This window comes from Boleophthalmus pectinirostris, unplaced genomic scaffold (assembly GCF_026225935.1).
Source record: "Boleophthalmus pectinirostris isolate CB_2022bp ecotype Guang Dong unplaced genomic scaffold, ASM2622593v1 HiC_scaffold_20, whole genome shotgun sequence".
Classification (NCBI taxonomy): domain Eukaryota; kingdom Metazoa; phylum Chordata; class Actinopteri; order Gobiiformes; family Gobiidae; genus Boleophthalmus; species Boleophthalmus pectinirostris.
The window spans coordinates 12,212,233-12,231,442 of NW_026571153.1; the positions used below are offsets into that span (position 1 = coordinate 12,212,233).

Consider the following 19,210-nt stretch of genomic DNA (forward strand, 5'->3'; position numbering starts at 1 on the left):
GATCAGGTTGCATTTATTGTGTGGGACTAAATCTACCTGAGAAGAAAGAACAAAAAAACACTTAACCAAACAATGGAGTCGTTCAGGCAGCTGAGAGTGAAACCTTGTACATTTTAAACCGACGTGAAAAGGAAGAAATGACCTTAAGGATCAAGGCTCTATAACCCTGTGCCACTGGTGCACTTTGAAGTTCAGTTGTTTTTCTGGTCCAAAATGAAAGAAAATAAATGAAGATTAATAAGATGAAAGATACACTATGTAAATTTTCAGATATAGAGTCTGCCACCTGCTTGACTCATTAGAAATGTCATTGCTTTGCTTGGAATGTTCCAGAGTATGGCATTAAACCCATCTATCTATAGTGGGGGAAGCAGGTGATGCCATCAGGCCAAGTTACAGGTCAGACGTGGAGAGGTGAGAATACACAACTTTCAAGGTATGTTTAGCAATAAAAAACAGAGTAGGTGGAGTAGTTAAAGATTATACTCAAGTAAGAATAACTTTACTTCAAAATAATATAGAAGTACAAAGTAGTGGTCCAAGTAATTACTCAAGTAAGAGTAAAAAATATTTTGGAAAACTACAACTTAAAGAGCAACTGTCAGGATGTAATATCTGATTCATAATTATGTACTCAAGTAAGAATATTGTTACTTCAATAAATATATTACTCAATTTAAATGTTAGTTAAATGTACTCTGAAAAGTACAATATTTTACCTAACTACCTAACTAACTTAACCAGGCTGGCACCACCTAGTTTCTCCGCTCATTTTCATTTCTCTCCAGCAACTAGGTCTGGAATCAAAATACACTAGACGGTTCACAAAAACTGTCTAGTGTAGAGCCATATATTCTGTAATGTCAACGATTCCCGAGATTGAGTATTTAAAGCCGGAACAAAGAGAATGTTTGGTGAATTTTATCAAGGGGAAAGACATTATTGCCCTTCTTCCTACAGGATCTGGGAAAAGCTTAATATACCAGTTAGCCCGTTAGCGGCACATTACATACGTGACGACCAAATAGCAGCGATTGGTTAAATGATAAAAAATACCCGCCTACCGTTGAGCGAACAAATTCTAATACCGCGAGGTCAGATGGTGTATAACTAATTACCCTCCTATGGTAAAAATGCAGTTTAACGTGTGTAAGATGTGTAATAGTGATGTAACAATAACCAAAATACTGTGGTATCATATCGTCAAAAGTCTCACAATAATATCGTGGGCTGTCACAATATATAGAATTACAAGTTCCTTTGCTTAAATGCATGGTTTTATAGTAGCAACAGCTTATAAACATCAGGAACTACATATCCCATGATTCATTCCAGAGCAAACAACATGAAGAAATTTGTTTTTTACTAGAATTCTTGGGATTATGATGGAAATAATTCATACCAAAATCTTGTGAATGTATTCTAAAAGCAAAAACGTGTCCTATCTACAATTATATTAGGCTTTCCAAAATATCGCAGTAAATATCATATCGTGAGATGCATATCGTGATAATATTGTACCAAGAGATTTGGATATCATCCCTCATGAGTTACTAATGCAGTAGTGTGGAACATTCCAGACAAAGCAGTACATCTTCATGACAAGACATAACGGTGAAGGACGTCCCACAAGTTTGTTTGTGTTGACCTTTTACACAGAAATTGTCAGTGAAAGTATTCTCTTTGTTGTTTTACTCAATAAAAAAAAATCAAAAAGCGCTTATTTGTTTTCAATCATGTTTTTCTATCATAGCCGAGAGCAAATTATCACATTAAAGGGCGTTTGAAATGTCCTTAGGTGTAAAGTTTCGGGGGGCTGTCGAAATAAAGCGATAGAAACGTAAATAAACTGTAGCACAAGCAGAGACGTACCATTACCTGAAAACTCACCTGCATTTTTCACAGCGGGCCTCTTTTAACCAATCTCAGTTTTTTCCTCAACAGAATTGCTCTTTGATGTTTCTCCTGTTGTGTGGGGCTTTGTTGCAGGTGGACAGCCCATCTTTGTACGATGCTAGCAGGGTACCTCGGCTCCACAAACCTCTCCAACCACCATTTTCATGCTTTCAAGCTTTCATCTCATTTGTGGGCCGAGGAAGTGTCACGCTGGTATGGAGTGGTGTGTTGTTTTGTTATAACGGACAGTCTCAGCTTGGCTTCCTCCGCGGGGGGTTCAAGCACCTTGCCAGTTGTAGGAAAACGGGACGCTGTTAATAAGACATTGCCTGCCCATTGGTTTAACCCATAGTATGTGGAATTAGATGTTACAGCACAAGCAAATCACTGCCAGGGGTAAAAACAATTCACTCTATAGGGGATCGTCAACTCCTCAGGGATTCTTGCGCCCCCCGCTGGTCTGAGAGGATCAAAGACGTGCCAAAGAAAGAGGCAAATTTGTCCGATTCCGAGATAAGTAAATCCTGCCATTCATAGGCAAAAGAGGAAACACGCTTTAGCTTATTGACTTAATGGGCTAAAGGATAATTACAATAGCTCTTGAGTGAGGTTTTAGATTAATTAAACTGATCCATTTGCTCAGCTTTTAATGAAAATACTTTAATGATGTAATTTTAAGATGTAATAGTAGCCGCGAGAGAAGAGAATAATCTTTTCTAATACAAACTTCCCAGTCAAATAATGGATGAAGACATTGCTCAAATTTCAAAATATTGCTTACAAAATAAATATTGGCTAACGTTTTATAATCACAACACTGTAAAGTAAACAATCACTTAATTAATAATGAGCAAATAGTTTAATAAGTGATTCAGGCCTAGTACTCTAACTCTTAACCCCTTAGTACCCTAACTCTCAACCCCCTAAGGTACTACAAACACAACTGAACATAGGTTGCCAGTGCCTTAACCTGCACATTTCAGTATATGGACAGTGTTATAAAAGTAACGAATTACTGTAATGCATTGCTTTTTGCTGTAACGCAGTAATGTGGCATTACAGGGAAAAAAAGTAACATTTTACTCGGTACAAACACGCGTTACAGTGCATTTTTAACCTGAGTTGAAGTGGTGGGTTTTTCTTCATACAAATTCGCTAAAATTACCGCGATATCAGCAGCGATGAAACACCAGAGATGCGCCCGCGTAGACCGTCAGGCGACCGCGAGCGAAAGGACCGGCGCAGAACTCCGCGCTCCACGGGGCTAAACACAGCTGATGCCCGATTGCGCCTTGTAGACATCCTGTTCCACGGACTCGGGGTACTCTCAGGGGCGGTCCTACATTCCAAGTTCTAGTCCAAGATTATTCCTGGTTTGGTCCTGGTTTAGTCCTGGTTTAGTCCTGGTTCAGTTCTGGTTTAGACCTGGTTCAGTCCTGGTTCAGCTGTGGTTTAGTCCTAGTTTAGTCCTGGTTTAGACCTAGTTTAGACCTAATTTAGTCCTGGTTTAGTCCTCGGTTCAGTTCCTGGTTTAGACCTAGTTTAGACCTAGTTTAGTCCTGGTTTAGTTCTTGGTTCAGTCCTGGTTTAGACCTGGTTTAATCCTGGTTCAGTTCTGGTTTAGTTCTGGTTTAGTCCTGGTTCAGTTCTGGTTTAGTCCTGGTTCAGTTCTGGTTTAGACCTAGTTTAGTCCTGGTTTAGTTCTTGGTTCAGTCCTGGTTTAGACCTAGCTTTGTCCTGGTTCAGTCCTGGTTTAGTCCTGGTTTAGTCCTGGTTCAGTTCATATACGGCGCAAAAGTTCAGCATCTTCACAGTTATTTTGGTGAGAGTAACTTAAATGTGCTGCAATAGTCATGTCATTTCTTACATTTTAAACACAGTAATATTGTAATGTAACTAATTACTTTGAAATGACAGTAACAGGTAATAAATAATGCAAAACAGTTTTAAAGTAACTTGCCCAACAGTGTACATGGAGCTGCAGAGTTTGCACTAGCACTGATTAATAATTGGCTGCAGGACATACTGGGCTTTAGGTAGTGAGGATTCAGATGAGGAAGAGGCATTTTAGATTTAAACCATCTGGATTTCAACATTGAAACTGACAACCCAAATTAAAAACTCGAGGCTTAGTGCGCTGTCTGTTAGTTAATCGTCTTGACAGCCAAAACAAATTATAACATGAATAAATGTCTGATGTTTTTGTAACTAAGGATAATGTAATTAGTAAAAGCTACGTTTAATTTAAACATGTCAACAACTCACCTTTATGTAACAGATAATACTCCCTACAACTGTACAACAACTCACCCTGATGTAACAGATATAGCTGAGATTTTTTATTTTATTACTTATCCTTCTGTTTTATTTTGACTCGTACATTTACACTTATTTGCCATATTTGACAACTGTATCTTGCTCTTTTTTGCTGCTTATTTAGAATTTATTATTACCATTTATATTTTGAGTGAGCTACTGTATCCAGATAATTTCCCTTGTGGATCAATAAAGTTTTCCTAAGTCAAATTTTAAGTCTAACTCATATCTGGGGACACATACAGGGCAAATTTATTAAGTTTATAATAAAAAAATACATATACATACAGTTTCTTTCAGTAGATACTAAGCCTGAATAATTATTAATAAACTATTAGGTCAGGGGTGGGCAAACTACGGCCCGGGGTCCATGTGCTTCCCTTTAACCTTTTAAATCTGGCCCGCCAAACTTGAATAATAATCATAATAATAAGAATAATGATAATAATAATAATAATTTTCTGTGTTTTAAAAGTAATTTCAATAAATAGTAAATACCATGGGACTTGAAAGGCAGATATTTTGTTATGTTATGTTTTGTTTGTAATGCTTTGAAATGATTTTCAATTATAGAATATTTCAATAACATGAGATATGTTTTCTATATATCCCATGTTATTTTTTTCTCTTATGAGGTGGAATCACCAAAAAACTCCATCCATCTGCTCCTGGTCCGGCCCTTCAGTTAGATTTTAAAACCCTTTGTGGCCCACGAGTCAAAAAGTTTGCCCACCCCTGTATTAGGTCATTGTTCAGTCTTTATTAAGGTGTATTTATTATGAAGTAGCAGCAAATATTCTAATGAAAGAATCAAATTCACTTTCACTAACCAACACTTACTGGATCCTCTGAACTTTGAGCCAACACAAACCCAGTAAATTGGATCCAATTTTTTTCCACTAACAGCTATACATGGTTTACGTTTCCTTGTCGCATTGTCGTACCTTCCCTTAGGTGTTTCTTGCCAGGAGCTTAAAAGGTGACAAACTCCTCTCCGGCTCCAGTACCTACCGTTCTGACGATTGCCAACACAAAACAGATGCTTTGGACAATGACGGTAATCACTCGTCAAAGAGAGTGACCTGACCAGGAGTGAACAAAAGCTTCCCAGTGGAGTCCCATGTGGTTTGAATGGGGCACTGGTCCGCTGTAGGATTGCATCAGAGGTCTCCTAAGCCCCCTTTTGTACAAGCCAGTCCACCTCTTTCTCACCAGCAGGTTGTTTTTCTTGTTCTCTCATTAATTAAAGTCCTAACCCCAAAATTAGGAGTTGGAGGAGAAGAGCGAATGCCACTTCTGACTGCACATTGACCCAAGAGTTGTGGATTTCAGTGCAGGTGTGTTTACGATCTTGGACGCTTTCAACAAAGTGTCAAGGCTTTGTTGGTTTGTTAATACATTTTGACCCATTCAGTCTGTGTTTCTGTTCAGTTCCCATAAACGTTTAACCATTGTTGCAATTTCATTTCTGACCAACAAAGCTGTTGAAATTATATACCACTACACCACCGGCGAGCACTTAGAAAAGAAGAATGTTCCAGAATATTTATTGTTAAAGATGAATGAGGCAGACTCCAAATGGGATTCTATTGTTACATATTCACGTTAAAAGCACAAGACTTTTTGTTGTTGAACATTTTTGATGACTAAGAAATATGAATAAATGTATTAAAAAAAAGTTTTTCAAATGTATTCGGCCACAGTAAACAAGTGAACACTAATGCGTTTCGCTTGAAGACTTCCTCAATATACAAGCGGTATTGTATTTCTAATAGCATGTTTTGTTGCAGGGATGTGATTGACATACAGTAGATGGAGAACAAAATCCAAAGAGAACTTGGACAGGTAAGTTTTAAGGCCCTGAGAGACTTGTGGGTATATGTATGTACAGTATATGATTTGGTACGACTATTAACCTTAAATCTCTAGCAGAGGTCGTTATTTTGTTTGGGTCAACCAGTTGCCCAAGTATTATGAACAAAACTTTCAGCACTTGAGCACTTTTGTGTGAAAAGGACACGACACAAAATGTGACTGGACACCTCTTGTGTACAGTTTGTAGTAATACAGGGTTGTGCAAGAGTTTGTAGTGAATTCAAATGATCAAGTTCAGTGAAAATAAATTTGGCTCAACATATCAGCTCTGGATTCTAAACAATCGCTATTGGCATCACCCTTGAAAAAACCCATATCGCTCGATCGTTACTTTGAACATTTATTAGCTGTTCTGTCAGAATTTTCTTGGAAACATTTTTATCTGTGGAGCCAGCATCTTTGACAAAATATGTCTGGCCATGAGACCAGATTAAAATATTAATTCTTGGTTATTTGTTTCCAATCATACCAAGAAAAGTCACAGTCTCCCTCATGCAATTCAACTGCCACTGGTGTGTATTCTAAGCAGCACCTCGAATAAACATAGTACACTTCAATAAAACTTCATCTTTTGTTTGATCAAATATAAAGCGCTTCGATAACAGTCCATAATATTTATTGTTAAAGATGAGTGAAGGAGACATCATAGGAGCTTTCCACAACAAATCCTCTTTTATCTGAGAGTTGTGAAGTCCTTAAACAGTGTTAGGACTTCAGACTTTCTCACACTCTCTGAAGCCTCTGAGAAGTCTAAACCCAACGATGACGGCGATAAGATGTTTTTGCGATCCGCTGCGTCAAAATCTGATAACTTCACCTTCATCTGTGAACTCAAGGTTGCAGTTCTCAGAATCTAAAACCCGCACCAATGATGGGACTGCAGTTGTACAATTATAAAACACCTAAACTTATCTGTAAGGATAGGACAGATCTTCAAAACGTTTCCCACCAAAAAAGACTTCCACCCTCCTTCTTTTTTGAGGGTGTTTTTGAAAATGTCCTTTGTACTCACCTGTGGTCAGTACTTTTTTGTATTTTGTATTTGTCGTTTATCTAGGCTGGATCTGCAGCAGCCAGCATTTCGCAGTCCATTGCTGTGAATAGACTGTACTGACTATTGTTATCTGTTTTCCCCAAGGCTTTGAACCATGCACAGGTGTCACTCCTTGTAGTTGTGGTGGATTTGGTGCCAAATATGGTAAATTTTGCATGAAGGAAAGAGTCCAAAGATTTCATTTGTTGTCTGAAAATATGAAAAAATAAGGATTTTTGTGAAATTATATTATTTTAAAAGTACACTCTCATCTTGGCTCCTTGGTGATGTTTTTTTTGCCTGGAATTTTTCAAGCTATTGATATTTGCAGTGACATTACGCTGAGGGTGCTCTATGTGCATCTTTAATGTTCAGAAATTACCATGAAGACACAATGAACACATGAGCAATAACTACCAAAAACGCTTTGGGACTGTCTCAAGAAAAATGGAAAAATGGATTTAAGCAACACATTTTCAGGAGCCTTTGACAAATACAAGTGTTCGTGGTTTAGGTGTTCGATTTTCAACAAGAAGATCAGAGTGACAAAGTGAAAAACTGGCAGCTAGCTTTTGACTGAAATGTTATTTGAGAGGGACATCAGTACAAATGTCAGTATGGGAAAAAAACTTACAGTACCTATCTCCATAGCTCGCTGTGGAACATTCCAGACAAAACAACAATATCTTCATGAGACTAGCAGACCTTGCATCACAAAAATTACATAGTGCACCTTTAAGATTTAACATAATATTAGTGATTATCTGCTCTGCTTTAACAAATTGATGGTATGAGTGATAATGGAATTGTTATGAACTTCTTGTAAATGTTGGCCTTTTACCCGTCCCATTCTGCAGTTGTGTAATTTATACAGAAGGTAGAATAATTAATACAGTAGACCTTAAATTACCATAATTACAAAAATATGTATGTGTGATGTTTGATCCATGTATTATTCAACACTATTGCTCACATTATACTGAAAAGTTGTACGTTTCACATGAACCTTGCCTGTAGTTCAGATTCCACTGATGAAATCAATGAGTTGTGGAAAATCTGTTCCACTTGACAAGAAACATGACAATACACCCTTTATGTTTATCTTGGCCTACTGTTTACCTGTGCTTGAATTTCAAACATCTCACTGTTTTGACAACTAGCCAAGTACAGATTATGAATGACAAGCAGGAGATGTCAATCAAATATTACGCTTACAAAGCTTGATGCATTTCTGTCAGTAAATTACAGAATAGTTGGAGCCAGTTGCATGGTATGAATACAGTTATTAAAGGGTCTGTATGATGCAATTTTCTGATCTTACTGATACTGTTATAATGTTGTATCCTCATCAAAAATATACATGGAATTGTGTTTTGTTTCATTCACATGTTTCACACACAAACCATGCACATTTAGGCTATGTTCTTCTCTCAAACAGAAAACAGTCACTTGTGATATCATGTGACGACACAGGTGTTTTAAAACTCTATACAGATTCATTATAATTATTTGGATAAGTTCTGATAGTCTCTACTAAACAAAAGGTAAAATGTTAGCCAGGCTGGCGCCAACTAGTGCCTCCACTCAATGTCATTTCTCTCTAGTGACTAGGAATCAGGAATCAGAATACAAGAACCCTGCAAGTTGTAGACCGCGCACCGGCCAATCAGCGAAGAGCTGTGAAGCCATGATGTCAAACTCAAGAGCTTGTCTGGGTGCAGCACAACAGTAAACAAAGCGGTCGAGGTGGATGTAAACAAAGCCAGACATTCTGTGTTGGCCACGATTCCCAAGATCGATGATTTAAAGCCAGAACAAAGAGAATGCTTGGTGAATTTTATGAAGGGGAAAGACGTTTTTGCCCTTCTTCCTACGGGATTTGGCGCATTACATACGTCACGACCAAATAGCAGCGATTGGTTAAATAAAAAAAGTACCCGCCAACCATCAAGCAAACAAATCTTAATGCTGCGAGGTCAGATAGTTTCCACAAAGTGAAACCGTCTTATAAATCAGGCTAGTAAAATGTAGCTGTTAACTTGAAAACTACTGCTTCGTGACATCAGAAAGTGGTACAGAGTTTTTTGAGCTTTGGAGATGTAGCCAGACTAATAATAAATGGTTACTCAAACATGTGTGAATTAAACAAAACCCAACTCCATGGATGTTTTTGATGAAGTAATAACATCCTAACATATCTTAAAGCTCACAAGTCAATGTTGCGTAATATAGGACGTTTAATCATTGCAACCATTGTGTAATTCCTAGAAAATTCACTTCTATGGACTGATGTCAGTTGTCAGTGTCTATAAAATAATATCTGAATGCATTCAAACAAGTCAAACTATTGTCTCGAACATACTTGTGCACATTTGAGCACTATCCTAGATACTAGCTGTCTCTAAGTACTTGTGCATGTCTGCTGTTTCATGTTACCTGTAATCTGGACTGGCAGTGATTTGTTTGCAGATGTCAGTTGCTATCGGAGACAATGTTTAACAATATCCAAGCTGTTATTGTGCGAATGTGAAAGACTGCACCATTTTCCCATAACACTCTGCAAAGATGTACCGTACTGATGTCTCCTCCTGCTCTGCCTCATCAGATAGCAACACACCTACTTTCTACGCTCCACTGGCTTCTATTCATACAATGTACTTTTGTTCTTGGCATGTAGGCTGAAAAAAATACTGTGGCAACTAAGCTGTTATGACAAAGCTGATAGTGCGATTGTGAAAATATGCTTGGGAGTTAGTTTAGGCTGACGGTAATTGTCCATATACTAGGTGCAGTGTTGTACATACTAAGGTTTGGGTTGTCATTGGTCATCTGAACGTCTCACCCACACTTCACCCCTTTTCACCACCCACGCCGTGTCAAGAAAATAAAGGTTACATAAAAAATCACCCTATATGCCCTTTTTGTTTTGTTTTTTCAAAGCCTGCAGGCCAAAGAATAAATACATAAATCTTAAGGTGACTGGAACTGCAGGTGGAGCTAAACCAGGGCTAGAACAGAAATAAAAACCAAGTCTCCATCAGGACTTGACTGGATTCAAACCAAGCTGAACCAGAATAACCATCAATGTATCGTTATCCTTATTGAATCAACTATCTATAGCAAGGATCATCAAACTAAGGCCCACGGGCTGACTCCGGTCCGCCACGCCCCTTCGACGGCCCCCCCAGCCCCTCTGCCCCCCACCACTTGAACTGGCCCTATTAGTCAATCGTCAAAAGTTGTCATGGCCTATTTTTTTTTTATTACATTGTGGCAAATAATAACACGTCTGTATCTTGTATTTTGTTGATTTTTTTCAATTAAAATTTATATTTATATGAAGTATTTATATTTAAATAATGATATGACATATTTACATTTGACGCCGAATTTGTCGCCGAATTTTCTTCACCTGACAAGCTCAAGATCAACCATCGACAGTCAACGGGCAGAATTCTGTAGTGCGGTTAAGGACAGCAAAATGGCGAGTGTTAAAATACAAAAACTTGACAGAGAGTGCCAAGTTTTCAAAGACCAAGTGTATGACCGATTATTTTTTTTGTTCAGTGTTCAGCGTAAGGACCGTACAGTTTGTCTATAGATATGTAAAGAAAGTGTGGCGGTTTTCAAAGAATATAATTTGTGTCGTCAGTACGAAACCCACCACAAAGAGGAAAATCGAGAGATGATGGGATTTGGAAAACGAGAGACGATAGGATTTGGAAAATGAGAGACGATAGGATTTGGCGGATGAAAGGTGGACTGGCTTCTCAACAGCATGTATTCCTTCATCAGCCAACCCAACCCCGACCCCCATCACAGTCAGGAGTGATAATGTGACCCCCAGAGAAAAAAGTTTGGTGACCCCTGATCTATAGAAACATTTAGCTAGAGGGTTATATTTTTGCACATACTACTATAATACTTCAATATCGGAGAGTACTGACCTCAGCGAAGGCATGAGTCCAATGTTTACCCAGCTTCTGACATGGAAAAAAAATGCCATAACCATAATTGTGAATTGTTTGCCCATTTTTTATTGATATTGTTAACTAGATTTACAAGACATGATATAAAAATAATAAAAGAAGAAGGCACTGGACCTTTTACCTGAAATATTACACAGTACATCTTTAGTTATTACTTTTTAGAATATATTTTTCACAGTATGATTATGATTTGTATGCAGTATTTTCTGATTATGTTTTTGTTTGCTTCCAGAATACACGTCCCAACTTTCCCAGTAGCAGACTTCAGGTGTGCGTACGAGTGTGTGGAGGAGATCTGAAGACTCACAGGTGGGGAAAATCTCTACAGCAAACACTACATTACCCAGAAGCCTTTGCTAACAGGAGGACGACAGAGCACTTTGGTAAACAACTCTTTGGAGGTCTGATTGTTTGCTAATTTGTATGAAAGAAAAGCAAAGGGGAGTTGATTTCACAGGGGTCCTTGTTAATGAGCCTTTAATCTGAAAGTCATACTTACACTTCACAAGGTAATACTGATATGAAGTGCCTTTATTTAAAAAGACATCAAGCATTAAAATTCTGCTGAGCTGTGTCAAAGGATCTCTCTCATCTGATAATTAGTTACTGAATAACTTTTACAGAGAATATTTGCCAAATAAATGAAAACATAAAAAATATTTAAATTTTTCTGCAAATATTCCACTGATTACAGCAAGTCATTTCCCTGGATAATGAATGAATCTTATCTCTGTATTTTCTATACAGATGGATCAGTCTGGTCATGTCCTCCGTCGTATCTCAAGCCCGACCAAACATGATTGTGCAATCAGATACATTTTTCTGAGTAACGTGTGTGAAAGGAATGACCCCATTGGTCACCTATAATTCAAAAATAAAATTACATTTACTTCACCTCATAGCTATAATAATACATTAGTCTTATATTGTGCTTTTCCAGATGCTCAAAATCGTTTTATTTGCATTATACTTCCCTGGGGCAGACTGATGGAAGTGAAGCTGCCAATTTGTGCCATCAGTCTCTCGGTACAACACTCAAACACCCTCCACATTCGTTCTAGGCAATGTGGGTTAAGTGTCTTGCCCAAAGACACAGCAACAGTTTTTTGGCACGTGGAATTCAGTTTCTCTCCCAACCAGACCCAACCTTGAGATCTAGCAAGATCAGGCTTTGACAAAAAGGTTTCTCCATAATTAACAGCTGAACAGATTAAGAATTAGATTTAGAGGAGACCTGGGCATTGTACAGATTTCGGGCCACATACGACCCTTTGGTTGCCTCTGACCGGCCCGTTTATGCTCATTTGGAATTAAAAAATAAACATATTTTGTAATTTCATGGACGAACTAAAGCTGCATTGCTTTTATTTTAGAGGTGTTTTTTAAATGACATTTTTGTAAGGTAACCTCACTTTTTTATTGCTTAGTCATAACAAAACTCTTACCAGTCTTACCAACTTGTCAAATAATTTACAGTTTACTGTTTTTTAGAAAGAAATACAATTAATATTATGCAGGATTGAGTTAAGCTTTTTGGCCCGGCCCGCCACAATATTTTCAGTTTCTCATGTGGCCCCATGAAAAAAATAATTACCCACCCCTGAATTAGAGTTTAGTGCTTCACTCATTGATTCTGCCGAAATCCACAATGTTTTTCAGTCATGCATGGGAGACGTCTAAACCCTCTTCAGGCATGTTTTTGATGAGGGAACATTATAACATGGTAGAAAGCTCCAAAAAGTAAGTTCTGCACAATACCCCCTCTTTAAATGTTCACTTCTTTCACCTTTGAGTCTTAGGTTGCAACTTTGTAAGTGTATATAAGTAAAGAAGCAAGTTTGACAGAGAGGATATCCGAGACTAAGTGCTAAACTCCAGATTTTAACCTGTTTGGAGAAGGCCCTATTCACTGGCACCTGACCATGACCGAAGATCCTTATGTCCCCCATCCACAGACACACACTGGTCATTAGTGCACTTGAACGCAACACATTAAGGGCACTTGAACGCAACACACACGCTACCTGCATTTCCGTATCCACGCAGATGTAATAAACGCGATTAACATGGCTACACACCACCCAGACTGCAGAGTAAACTTGGCTCCCGCTATTGTTCACCGGAGCTGAGGCGTCACAAAGCTAAGTGAGGGTCCCTGATAGATGCCTGCCCTGCTCGGACCACCAGTCGAGGGGAGAAGAGGAGGGGTAGGTAAATGAAGCAGTAGTCCATGGGGGAGAGGGAGATGGAACAGATAAAGTTATAGTGAATCTAATAGGTAGGAGAGGATTGTGTATTTCCCATGTATTCAGAAGCACAGGTGTGGAGACAAGTGTTGTATGGATGCTTCCTCTTCGGGGTGGGGTGGAGAGTTGTATCTGTGGAGGAGGTCTTCTTCTCAAAATACTCAATTTTCAATTCCATTTAAGAGTTTTAGTCTGTATTTGTTTTGTACTTCACTGAAAAAGGGTCTTGTGTGGTAGGGAAGTCAAATTTTGTGCCGCAGAAGAAATGCTGTGATTTTCCAACTGGCTGAAACAAAATTATAATTTCAGTTGTACTAATAAATTCTGTTTAAACCACATCTCTGTGCACCTTTTCTGATAGGGTTTCTGCTTGTCTCCATGGTGATTATTTCTTTGCATGGGATATTCCACAGTATGGCATTAACGCTATCTATTTTACATTTATTTAATTACAGAAAAGCGTGCATTTTGTTGTGAAAGGCGTCGCCTCACAACACAGATCTGACTTGTAACTTGACCTCACGCATCTCCTGCTCTTCTTTATAGTAGATACATGCCAGAAAGGTTACATAGTGCAGCTTTAATGACCAGATTTGTTTAAGATTTAGTTACTGCAGGGGTGTCAAACCCAAATTCACAGAGGGCCAAACTTAAAACCCGGGACTAAGTTGTGAGCCAAACTAAATTTTTATTGAAAAATTTCAACAACATCTGCATGTTTTCTCTTCTTTCGAGATATGTAGTGTTAAACCTTTTCTTATTAAAATAAATGTTTAATAATAGTTTTGCTTAAACATTGAATCCAGAACAAGCATAATATAAAATAATAACAAAATTTTAAATAAATAATGTCTCTATAGCCTATCTGTAGCCGGCCGACCAGCTCTGATACATATTTGATATGATCTTGCGGGCCGAATATAATTATATCGCCAGCCAAATTTGGCCCCTGGGCCTGCGTTTGACATGTTTAAGTTATTGACTCATACAGAAATACAGACTTCTCTTTTTTTTGTTGCATGATTTAGATTCAAGACCACTGAGTACATTTAAATAGAATTGTATTGTTGACATTCTGCAGGATCTATAATCAAAATTATTTCTAAAATGTATTCATTCTTTGTAATAGTATTTTTGCATAATTGTGATATAACAAATTGGCTAATAAACACATTAACACATGAGTACAGCTTAGCAAAAATTTTATTCTAGTTTGGCTGGTAAATCTACATTATGCATCAGCACTAAAGTTTTGCACCTCAAAGCAGCCTGTCTGTATAATCCCTGGAGAACTTTGTGTGAACAGTTTTCCAAAGAAGCGACTTGCTGCAGGCTCTTATAAACAGAAGCAACAAGTCCTTGTCCCCTGGCGCAAAATAACAACAATAAAGTCTGTTCAAAGTATCTGTGCACCCCATTATAATTCCTGCGAGCTTGTGCATGTGCCAATGAACCCCGATAGCTTTACCGACACGGCTAGTATTGACCGTTTTCGCTTCATTGCTAAAGAAAAGGCTATAGGACACACACATACTATTTAGAGGAGTGTGAAGTGACAGATGAGAGTGCAAACATGCAAAGGGCTGGTCTCTCCACTTGTTGAAAGAGAAGAGAATTAGCTGAAACCTGAAGCAATGGAAACTCACTGAAACATGTTGCTATGCCAAAGCCCTATCAAGTGACCATTTTGAACTGGCACCAGGTTTTAACAGAAACTGACAGAAGTGGGCAGGTGAGCCAGAATTTGTACACAAGTATTGCAGTGTTATTTCACTTTAAAGGTACATTGTGTAACTTTTGTGGCGGAGGGTCCATCAAACGCTTTTCTCCATTGCTTTGTCTGGAATATTTCTTAGTATGATATTAAACCTTTATATCTTCATGGAGACCAAAGAATGCCTGTTTTTCTAGGTATTTTTGAGCTATAAAACCACCTATAATTGTAATATATGTAAGATATAAATGTAAGATATAGAGCTGTTTAATACAATACTGTGGAATATTCCAGGTTGAGCAATGACATATCCATAGAAACAAGAAGGTCATGAACTCTCCACCAGAAAAGTTACACTATTCAGTTTTTAAATGTTATTACTTAAGTAGATGTACAAAATAGAACCAGAAATAATTCGTCAAATAATAAAAAAGTTTGGAATGAAAATGTTTTAAAAGTGCACTGTGTAACTTTTCTGATGTAGGGTCTGCCACCTGCTTGTCTCCATAGAAATGATTGTTTTGCCCCAGATGTTACACAGTGTGGTTTTTACAGCTAAAAAATACCTTGAATTTACCTCTCCACAGATGTGATCTGTAACTTATTTGATTGTGCCACCTGTCTCCATGGAGTTTGGTACTTTTAATGTCACTCTGGAACATTCCAGGCAAAGCAATAACATCTCCATGGAGACAAGCTGGTACCTGAAAAGTTAAGCAACGCACCAATAAAATACTGTAGCAATCGGTAATAATGTAACTGTTAAAACCTTGTTCCAGTTTTTATAACAGTTTTTTAATGTGTTATGTTAAGTTCATGGCCGACGTGATTGGATGAAAGATGGGGGTGCTGGCTTGGGTTAAGAAGAGGGGTCAGCTGAGGTTTTTTTTTGGGTTCTAGAGATCATGTCCGAGTTTTGAGCAGGGACCTATTGGACTATTAACCTGATTGTATTGTAACCTGTTGAGTTCTCGCAATAAAGCTGCATCTTGTAAACTATTCCTCTATTCATTACCGAAGACGCCACAATATGATTTCAAAATTGTGTAACTGGACGGATAAAACATAGATAATGCATATTCAGAGATTTTGTTACTTTAAATCAAGGCAGGGACAAAGATATTGCATTTGAAAAGTGTGAAAAGTAAAATTTTCTTCTTTCATTGTGACTCCAGTACATGTAACTGTAGACTAGCCACATTTGATATCCTGCTGATAAGTGACATCTTAGAGACATTTAACCATTCAAAATATATTTATCATATTTACTATTGTTAACTGCTGTGGCGATGCTGTTCGTTTTTGGTCCCTTTGAAACCCATGGAACCATTTAGTGACACTACAATACAGTCTGTTTCAGTTTAATCCAAATAGTTTAGCGTCTTGCTCAACTTCTCTGACAGTCGAGGGGTAATCAGGTTTTGCCAGATTCGCGAGTAGATTAGCAGCACCTTAGCAGGAGATAGGAGGCTGCAGAGATAAGGCCCTGTCCATAGAGGCGCAGGGCTGTGATGAAACGCCATATCTGACATGGGCCCATCTGTTAAAAACACAATTAAGACACTGTCCGGACTATCTGCGCTGACTGCACTCAGACCCGCTAATCTCTCTGCTACAACTCACTGAAGTACGGGAGTCAGAAAATAGGAAATAGTCCATTTGTCTCAATGTATTGTAGAGGAAGTGTTAAACTAGTGCACTGGATTTAACTTAATTTATTTATGTGAAACTTTAAGCTGCACAATATAACTCTTTATAGCTCTGCCACCTTCTTGTGTGCGTAAAGTTGTCTTTGATTAGAATATTCCAGAAAAGTTACATTGTGAAAGACAGACTATTGTTTTGGAAAATGTCAGAAGGAAGTGCTTTGTGCATTTGTGGACAGGAAAGGGCTTTTCTTTCAACTGGATGGAACAAAAGTTTGATTTCTTGGCTTGTCCATTGTTGATGCTTTGCCAAATCAGATAAAAATAGTCATCATATTCTGCCTTTTTCTGCAATTTGTGCCATCCACTCCTCTTATTGGTCAGCCTCTGTGATGCTCTGAGTGAGTGACCAGATGGATTCAGCCAATCACAGTGAAGTGTGAGCTTTCAGTAGACAGCTTGGTTGCTTCTTCATGGCTTATGAAAAAACATACTAACTGCATGAATAGTGTTGCCCCTAAAAAATGACTACAAAAGTGTGTTAAAAGTCTATATATAAATGGACTCGTGAGCTTTTGGCCATGTTATAATTCTGTTACCTTCTCAAAAATGTACCTGGTATTGTAAGATGTAGGTTATGATAGAAATAAGTGTGCCAAATATTTTAAAGGGCCCATATTACGCTATTTTCTGATCTATGTTATAATGTTGTTACCTTCTCAAAAACATACCTGGAATTGTCTTTTGATTCATTGTCACATGTTTGAGTAATCCTGGACGATTAGACAGTCTCCATCCCTAAACTAAAAATGCTCCAATTCACCTTGTGATTTCATTTAGTGGTTTTTAGCCTTTACTCTTCAATACTTAAGTACTAACGTTTCATCTCTAATGAATTCTTAAATTTTTGCTGGAGCACTGAGGTGTAGGGGTGCAACATGGTACGATATTTATTGCAGTATCTTGGAAAAGCTCATGATATGGAGGGGAGGCTCATGATTAGGAATGTAACTTAATCCAAATCTCTCGGTACAATATTTATTATATTTTGTGGAGGCTGTTAATACGCTACTTTTTCCTCTTAAAATGCCTTGACAAGACTTAATCCAAAGAACTAAGACTTAAAAGTGCTTAGAACTGTTATTTCTTCATGTAGTCTGCACTGAAATGGAGCAAAGGATCATGGTCTATGTAGTTCCCTTTGTCTTTTTTTTAGATACTTCTGCACCATAACTCTTAATATAAGCAAAGAGACTTGTAATTTGATATATTGTGATGGTACATGATATTATTGTGAGAACTTTGACGATACGATATCACGATATTTCAGTCATTGTTACACCCCTACTGAGGAGTAAATATGTTAACTTCTGTAACTTCAAATTTTGGAAAAAGACATGAAAAACACAGTGGAACGCTTTCTGTATTTTGTCTTTGAAAGAAGAACTCAGCCTAAATATGCAGAGTTTGCATGTTAAATATGTGTAAATAAAACAAAACACAACTTCATTCATGTATGTATGTTTTTGGTTAGGAAACAACATTATAACACAGATCAGAAAATAGCGTAATATGGGGTCTTAAAAAAATGTTTGGCCCACTTATTTCTATCACAAGCTACATCATCTTATATTACATACCACCTACTCAGCCTGTATGAAGCTCACGTATGACCGCTCACTGTGCCTGGATAAACTTGCCAGCCACAAAATCAAACCTGGGATTCCTTTTCACACCGGATGAAGTGATAAGCTCTCCGTGTGCATTCAAAACCGCGCTGTGCATCTGCATCACTGGCCTTTATTTATATTTCCAGTGCACTCCTCCTGTTGATGGATGCATTTTAGATTATCAGCGTGTTGGCTCTATAGTGTGCACAGCTGGAGCACCAAAATCTATCTATATATCTAGAACGGAGCCTTTTCTATCCCCTATCTATCCAGGACCCTAACTCTGCGAGCATCTTTCTGCAAATAGCATTCTGGCTTGTTCATTTGAAACCTCGTCTTGTGCTGTAGAGTTTGTGTTGTTATGACAAATACCCGTACATATCTTGCAAACAGCGTGTGGTTTAATTTAATATGGTGGTGTGTATAAAATGCAGCTTCACAAATCCAAAGAGTTCATCCAGGCATGTGACTGATAAGATCCTCTGTGTAAATAAACTCTGTCAAATAGTTGGCCTTTTCTTAGCCGAATTATACCACTTATACTGATAATGAAAAATTAACTGAATCCGATATCGCTTCCAAATATCGTTTCAGTCGATATCAGTGGCTGGTAGGACTCTGTATCTGTCCAAATTTGCCGATATGATACATACCTCGATACATAGGCCACGAGACGATGCATATCTCGATACACTGAGCTTACGATTTGAAACGATATATTTCAAATCGATTCGATACGGTTCAGTAAAAATTAAAGGCAAAATCATGATTGTGGTACTAAAAGTCTTTGGTAAACTTCTTGTGCAAAGTTCATATGAAACACAC

At 37.9% G+C, this 19,210-nt stretch overlaps 1 protein-coding gene across 2 annotated transcripts in view; it reads left to right on the plus strand.

Annotated features, from left to right (window-relative positions):
- The window catches only part of LOC110159310 (doublesex- and mab-3-related transcription factor A1), a 40,211-nt gene that overhangs the window by 14,579 nt on the left and 6,422 nt on the right, over positions 1–19,210 (plus strand). Inside the window, exons 3-4 of one of the 2 annotated variants that reach the window (XM_055156703.1) lie at positions 6,003–6,057; positions 11,342–11,418. The gene's annotated coding sequence lies outside the window, so the exon portion shown is untranslated. Of the gene's footprint in view, positions 1–6,002; positions 6,058–11,341; positions 11,419–13,239; positions 13,317–19,210 lie in introns of those variants that run through there. The other variant, XM_055156704.1, reaches the window with a different exon arrangement.